This window comes from Meles meles, chromosome 4 (genome assembly GCF_922984935.1).
Source record: "Meles meles chromosome 4, mMelMel3.1 paternal haplotype, whole genome shotgun sequence".
NCBI lineage: Eukaryota > Metazoa > Chordata > Mammalia > Carnivora > Mustelidae > Meles > Meles meles.
In genome coordinates, this window is record NC_060069.1 from 85848379 (window position 1) to 85856965 (window position 8587).

Below are 8587 nucleotides of genomic sequence, written 5' to 3' on the forward strand. Positions count from 1 at the left end.
GTGAAGGAGGAAAGTAAAGACAATGTGGGAAAACAATGGATACCCCAAAGCACTTAGTTTTTAGAGAAATGGAAGTGTCAGGAGGGGCAAGGACATAGAAAAAAGAAGTCTGGGGATGGAAAAATCAAAGGATGAGATAAGAGAGTTTTGAATTTCAAAGCTGAGCCCATGGCTTCATTCACCCACAAATTGTTGCTGCTGCATTTACAAAAAGAAGGCCTACTGGCTGATTTCTGGAGTGGGGGCTGTGATACACTAACTTAGAACACTGATGATCAGGGTCGCAGACTCAGCTTTTCAGCACCAGAATCTTATTATCTTATTTTGTTAGCTTACTCCGAGCTGTTTAAAGCTCCACAAGGCTTCAATAAATACTGAACAAATTCAAGAAAGAGTTCAGTAGAAAAGCAGAATGTTAATTTATTGATACACAGAAACGGGCCTTTCCAGAACTAAAATAGGTATATTCCTTTATTCAGATCACCTCCTTGCTAGGAGGTTTTTGTTTTGTTTTGTTTATAATCTCACACCAAAATAGGGGCTCAAACCCACACCTCTGAGATTAAAAATCACACGCTCTACAGGCTGAGTCAACCAGTCCCTTGTTAACTTTAAAGTTTGTTGTAAAACTGAAACGTGAGTGGAAGTTTATTTGGTGAGCATAAAATTAAAGCAAAGAATTGGATAGTCTCCAAATATTGTTTACTCAAACTGAGCCAAAGTGGAAGTCACCTTCTTTGTGACAGAAGTAGGACCAAAGCCACACCTTGGCCCATTTGTCCCTTTGGTGGCTATACAGACAAGGTGGTACTGTCCAATGCATTAACTGTGTATTATACCAGAGGCTCCTGATAGGCCACAAGTGTGTCTTCTAGGTTTCTCTGTTTTGTTTTGGGCTTACACAGTCACTTCTGGACTCTAGAAAAATCTGGCCGCACTGGGTCCGCAGTCTCAAATGCCTTCGGTCTATTAGAGCAGAGACGGACCTGCCCCTGAGTGCGGCCTGTTACCACAGACCATCTGACCAGCTCCGCCCAGAGGCCTGGGTCCCTGACTGGCTCCTATGCCTCATGAGAGTGAGATTCCTATTATATGAAGACCTGCTAACCAGGCCTGGCTTCAGGTTTTCCTGTTCAGAGAGAGAGCAAATGAGTAGGAGATTGATTCTTATTCACTTACCTGGTTATCAGGTTACTGCTTTCTTTCTTTCTTTTTTTTTTAAAGATTTTTTTTTAAAGATTTTATTTATTTATTTGACAGACAGAGATCTCAAGTAGGCAGAGAGGCAGGCAGAGAGAGAGGAGGAAGCAGGCTCCCTGCTGAGCAGAGAGCCCAATGCGGGGCTCGATCCCAGGACCCTGGGATCATGACCTGAGCAGAAGGCAGAGGCTTTAACCCACTGAGCCACCCAGGCGCCCCTTTTTTTAAGATTTTATTTATTTATTTGACAGAGAGAGATCACAAGTAGGCAGAGAGGTAGGCAGAGAGAGAGAAGAGGAAGCAGGCTCCCAGCTGAGCAGAGAGCAAACAGGGCTTGATCCCAGGACCCTGAGATCATGACCTGAACCAAAGGCAGAGGCTTTAACCCACTGAGCTACCCAGGCACCCCAACTGCTTTCTTATTGTTAAATAGTCAAGAATCCAATCTCCATCATTTGTTAGTTACAAGTTATAACTCATCTGTTAGGATGAGTTACATCTGATGAAAGCTGAACTTATAATCTTGTATTTATTAATTATGAAATATTTCAGTTTTGAGGGAATAATTCTTTTCCCAATTCTAAGAATGTCTCCTTCTACTTTCTTGTATACCTGCTACAGTCACACAGCAGGAAAGCATAAAAAGTCCATTGGATGGCAGAATCTGGATGTCACATAAAACACACTGACAGATTGAAATGATAAACTAAATGTAATAGGATCAAACTTTACAAAAGAATAAACTCTTTTCCCTCCATCTACCAGATACATCAATGACAGCTTGGTATCTACTGTTGGCTAGATCTAAAGTTCTAAGCAATAAAAAAATAAATACTGCCAACTCTTTGGTCTCAGTAGTACTTGGGGAATAGCAGTGCACAAATCAGTTATGTGATTCCTTTATGTAATAGCCTTTTTCATTAGTATTTTTAAACGATTGCCCAGTATTCTCACCACTGCACCTCTTCCCGGAGGTGTTAACAAAAGGTACAATTTACCAATTTGATTTTCATCTTCCTTCATTTCTTCTGCTCTCCCTCTGGCAGAGTTGCTGTCAGTCAGCCAAAATGGTCAGCAAGAGAATGGAAGGAAAGAGAAGCAGAATTCCTGCTAAGTCTTCAAACAGGAAAACCAGGGCTGGACTAATCTTGAACTGGCCAGAGAGGACTGGATAAAGGCAGTGGCTCAGGCCTCTCCTGCTGCCTCCCCCAGTGTAATGACACTTGGTCCTCACTCATCTTCCTCTCTACTCTCAGCCCTACCCAGCTGGTCTGTTCCAAGGCAGGCTGCTCCCAGCCTCTCCAGTTTCCATTTACTGCTGCTCAAAGCAGCCTCCTTTGTCTCAAGATGCCCCAACTTAAACTGAATGTCTTCCTTGCCGTCACTGCACCCCTAGAGGGCCTCTATTTCCTGCTAGCAGGACAGGACCAGGTGGCTGAGGTTGCAGGGGTCAGGAGAGAAGGGAGAACACCTCTTGGCCACAGCTGTGGCCCATGGAGCAGCAGAGTGACTCTAAAAATTATGTCTCAGACAGAACGGGGCAAATGAAGATGGAGAAGTGTGTGGAACAAGCAAGGGAGCCTGGAGGAGGTGGGAGTGGTCCGTCCACGTGAATGGGAAGTGCTTGTGATCATTGTGGACAGACGATGGCATTTCTTTGTGCATATGCATGCCAGAGCAAATAGAGGGAAGACATCTCCCAACTTTCAGGACAGAATCCCATCTCTGTCCACACTTCAGGCCTATTCATTCTTTCTTGCCCAAATAGTTCCGATTCATCCAGTCCTCAGTAATCCCTCAGCTATAGCTGTATTGTTGGCCCTCAACATTTCTTGCGTTGGATTATCCTTATCCCCAAGCTTGTCTCTCTGCCCCAGTTACTTCTCTTTTGGGAATCCAATGCACAAGGTTTGCAGATTAATTTTTCAAAAATCCCCATAGCACCACACAATCCCTGGCTGAAAACTCTGCTAAGTCTCTGCTACCTTTTTTTTTTTTTTAAGTTTTATTTATTTAAGTAATCTCTACACCCACTGTGGGGCTCGAACTCTGGACCCTGAGATGAAGAGTTAGATGTTCTTCTGACTGAGCCAGCCTGGAGGTCCCGCCACCCCCACCCCTTCACTGCTGTAAACATAAAGTTTGAATTCTTTAGTCTTAAAAATCAAGGTTTTCTTCTAATGTACTGAAGGGCTCATGTGGGCTGTTTGGTAAGTCAGTTGAGCCATCATCTGGGGATACTTCTATTCCTATTCTTTAAAGTTAGAGAGGATTCCATTCCTAAGCAATGGGAGCACCACGGGGGCAGACAACTAAACATGGAGCCCCAGAGATGGAATCTTCGAACGTTCTGATTGACTCTGGGGAAACTTATAGGTGGAAAGGAAGAGGAGTTGATGGGGAAAGCCAGCAGCCTCCATTACCAGCAGTCTGTGGCATTTGTAAGGGAAAGAAGTAATGGAACAAAGAAGTGTTTGTGTGTACCATGGTGGGCCCTTAATTGCTCCCCCCTAATGATGAAAGAAGAAAGGAGGTGGATCTTCGCCAATAAGCCCTAGCAGTCCATTCAGAAGAAACCACATCCAGCCAGGTCCAGTAAGCCAGAAAGTATGGCCTTGTAGCCTGTAATGCTTTGACTTTAATTCAATGCAAAGATCAATTAAGGAGGCTTGGCTGCTGGGATCAGTGATCTGGGCCTGTTCATTCCTTCCTGGATCTAGATCTGAAACCCAGAGCATTTCAGCATCCTGGCAAGCAGGTGGAATCTAATCACATATTGGCCCATTCATTCCCACCAGGCCAAACCAGTAGACCTTTTACAGCATCCGTTAGGGGAGAGTTGTGGTCAAGAAACTCATTTGCTTAATACATCCTTATTGAGCATGTAATGCTCAATATGCACCAAGTATTTGTACTAGGGATACAACAATGATATAACACTGAGTTGATAACTTGTAGAATACAGAGGAGACAGACAATCAAGTAGTCACACAAACTAATACAAAATTGCAACAGTGACAAGAGCTTAAGGAGAAGGACATGAGTCTCTGTGGTTCCAGAAGGGGGATTTCTCATAGAAGCAATGCTTGAGCTAAGATCTAAGAATTGAATAGGAATTAACTAGACAAAAAAGAGGGAAGAATATTTTAGTAGGAACAGCGTATGCAAATGCCCTGTGGCTAGTACGATTGAAAGGAAGCGAGTGTGCCTGGAAAGGGGAATCTGGTGTAAAGTGACGCTGGGAGGTAGAGAGAGGACAGACCTTGTAGGATAGTATAGGTTTTGAGGAATTTTGTCTTTATCCAACAGGAAATGGGAAGCCATTTAATAGTTTTAAGCTGAAGGGTGTCACAATCAGAATTATATCAGGAAGAGACTACTTTGTCTGCCTCATAGAACATCGATTAGAAGGGAAGAACAGTTAGCAGGTCATTACAAGTCCAAGCAGGAAATGATGGTTGCTTTTATTAGACTGACAGTGGTAGAAGCAGAGATAAGTGAACAGATTTGAGTCATATTTGAGAAATAAGTTGACAGAATTTGTTGATGATCAGAGGGGGTGCAGGTAAGATAGAAGAGAAGAGTTCAGAATGACTCCCAGATTTCTGGGTTGCAGAACAGCATCAATACAGGTGTCAGTTACTGTGAAAGAGAAACCAAAGGAGAGCCACGTTTCTGGTGCTGGGGCCGGTGTGTGAGGCAGAGCAAGAGTGCTGTTCTGGACTTGATGAGTATGAAGTCATGTGCTAGGCAGCCTCTAAGACAATTCCCAGTGATCCTGGACTCCTGGTCTTCATATCCCTATATAATTCTTTTCCTTTGTGAAAAGAATTTATTTTATTTTATATATATATAATTTATGTGGCTAAACTTAGTGTCTTTTTGTTTTGTTTTAACCAATCTCTGTGCCCAGTGTGAGACTCAAACCCACAACCTTGAGATACAAAGTAGCAAGCTCCACTGACTGAGCCAGCCAGGCATCCCTGGATTTCATGTTTTGCTTCTAATGAATAGAACAAAAGTGATGGGAAGTCACTCTGAGATTAGGTTACAAAGAGACTGTAACTTCCATCTTCCTCCCCTTCTCCATTCTATCCCACTCTGCTCCCCTATGCCCCCACCCCCACCCAAATCCTTGCCCTGGAGAAGTAAGGTGCCATGCAGAAAGTAGCCCTGTGAAGAGGCCCTGTGGTAAGGAATCGATGTCTCCAAGTAACAGCCAGCATCACCTGACACCCATCATCAGCCGCATGAGTGGGCTTTGAAGTGAGTCTTCCCTCATTTGAGTCCTGAGATGACTACAGTCTGGCCACACCTTGACTGACTAGCACTCAGGCTCCTGACTCAGCCAGGGGATCCTGCCATGCCACACCTGGATTGCTAGCCCACAGAAACTGTGAGATAATAAATGCTTACCTATTTTTTTTTATTAAGTTCTACACCCAATGTGAGGTTTGAACTCATAACCCCAAGATCCAGAGTCATGTGCTCTACTGACAGCCAGACTGGTATCTTGTTTATGGTTTTAAGTACAAAGTTTTGGGATACTTTGTCACACAGCAATAGATAATGAATATAGGTGACTTTTATAAAGTCAAATATTTCGTGTAAGAAAACATCCTAAGTTGGGGCACCTGGCTGGCTCAGTTGGAGGAATATGCAACTCTTGATCTGAGGATTGTAAGTTTAAGCCCCATGTTGGGTGTAGAGATTACTTAAAAACAAAATCTTTTTTTCCCCCAAAGATTTATTTATTTATTTTAGAGAAAGAAGGAGAGAGAGCAAGAGAGGAAAGGGAGAGGGAGAGAGGGAAAGAGAGCAGAGGGAGAGGGAGAGAGAGCTTGGGGCCTGATGTGGGGTTTGATCCTACCACTCTGCAATCGTGACCTGAGCCAAAACTAAGAGTTGTACACGTAACAAACTATCACCCAGGCACCTGTAAAAATAAAATCTTTTTTTAAAAAAGAAAGAAAACATTCTAAGTCGAAAATCAGATGTTATAGGTCAAAAGCTCAGTAAAGTCTAAAGTGAAGATACAAACTTGAGATTCATGCTCACTTAGGGAGAAAGTGTGAGGTAAAAGAGGAGACATTGTTGAAAAGTCTTGAAAATTTCCGTAATTGATTAAACAAGTAGAGCTGAATGAGTTTGCAAAGGAGTTAGAAAAGGAACAGCTGGAGAGGTGGGAAAAAAGCCAGGAGAAAGTTGAATCGTGTAAGTCAGTACAAGAGTGTTTCAAAGAAGCGGGGAATGATCAAGTAAGAGAAATATTGAAAAGCTGGTTTTAATATAAGGGTAAGTCATAACTCCAGCAAGAGCTGCTGGTTATGGTTGGACTATAAGCCAGAACTGTGTGGCTTGAGGTTGGCAGATATAGAAATGAAGACAGAAGATATAGAGTTCTCTACAGAATTAGACTTAGGAAGGTGAAGAGATCAGCTAGCAGTTGTTTTTTAATGAGAATGGGAAAGATTCTGTTGAGAGAAAAGGTTGAATATACAAGAAAGAAAGAAGAAATAATGACAGTGTAAGATTCCTGGAAGGCAGGGGGGAATATCCCTTAGAGGGATGGTAGACAGCACTGCTATTAGACCAGGAGAAAAGAAACCACAGGATAGGTGTAGAGGTTAAGAGAGTTCCTGTGTGAGAGTTCCTATTTTCTCCCTTAACATGGTATAAGGCCATCTGCTCAGAGAAGAAAAGAGACTGGAGGCTTGAGGAAAGGAGGAAGGTTGGGAAAGGTGGAAAATGGGAAAATGAGAGACGGAGACCTGTAGTAAGTTTTTTTATGTAGTATGAGGACCTGTTTGAAGTCAATGACCTCGAACTTATAGTGAAATCAATCTTCCCCTTTGGGTAATGCACAGCTGCTTAGATACAGGCACAGAAAAACAGGTAGTTGGGTACATCCAGGTTTAGAGCTGAGACAAATGGAGGCAACAGAGGGACAAAGAAGTCTAGGGGAATAGAGATGAGGGTAGAGAAATGTAGGATATTGAAGGAAGCATAGAATACTACTCATGGGGCACCTGGGTGGTTTAGTTCGTTAAGCAACTGCTTTCAGCTCAGGTCATGATTTTAGGGTCTTGGGGTTGAGCCCCAGGTCAGGCTCCCTGCTCAGCGGGGAGTCTGCTTCTCCCTCTGCTCCTGCACCCCCAGCTCTTGCTCTCTCTCTCTCTCTCTCTCAAATAAATAAATAAAAAATTAAAAAATTCTATTATAGAAATACTACTCGTGAAATCTGTGCTGGATAGAAAGGGCAAGGTTGATGGATTAAGAGGTGGAGGACAGGCAATGCCAAGGAGCTAAAGAAGAGTTGGTATTGACACCTGGAAAAAGGGCTGGTTACAGGCAAACAGTGGAGTGGTTGAGTTAGCCATTTTGGAGGAGTAACATTATAGGTGGTGAAAATACCTGGGGAGTTTGTATGGAAGGAAATGACTGAAATGGAGAGGAAATCACAGAAGATGAATAGAAGGTGAGCCCCTATGTGGCCATGATGGACAGGCTACCTACCTGGTGTCGTCCAGGCTGATCAAGGCTTGGGTGTAGGGGGTGAGCAACAGACTTGGGCTGTGGAGCAGTGGGATCTTCGCTCAATGCACAGAATGAATGGGAGGATTCCCAGGGGATGAAGCAACAACAGGGAGTAGGGCAGAATATCGAAATGGTATGAGTACAAAGAAACAGAGTTTTATTTTTTAAAAAGGATTTTACTTATTTATTTGAGAGAGAGAGAGGACAAGCAGGGAGAGCAGCAGGCAGAGGGAGAGGGAGAAGCAGGCTCTCCGCTGAGCAGGGAACCCCGACTCTACTTGGGGCTGGGATCATGACATGAGCTGAAGGCAGATGCTCAACTGACTGGGCCACCCAGGCACCCCAAAGAAACAGGGTATTTATTTATTTATTTAGAGTTTATTTATTTATTTAACAGAGAGAAATCACAAGTAGGCAGAGAGGCAGGCAGAGATAGAGGAGGAGAGAGAAAGAGCAGAGAGAAAGAGGGGGAAGCAGGCTCCCCGCTGAGCAGAGAGCTGTATGCGGGACTCAATCCCAGGACCTTGAGATCATGACCTGAGCCAAAGACAGAGGCTTAACCCACTGAGCCACCCAGGCGTCCCCCAAAGAAACAGTAATTTTTGTTTTTTGGTTTTTTTATTTAACTTTATTTTTTCAGTGTTCCAAGAAAGAAACAGGGTTTTGGGTTTTTTTAAAAAGATTTTATTTATTTATTTGACAGACCACAAGTAGGCAGAGAAGCAGGCAGAGATAGAGGAAGAAGCAGGCTCCATGCTGAGCAGACAGCCCGATGCGAGGCTGGATCCCAGGACCCTGGGATCGTGACCTGAGCTGAAGGCAGAGGCTTTAACCCACTGAGCCACCCAGG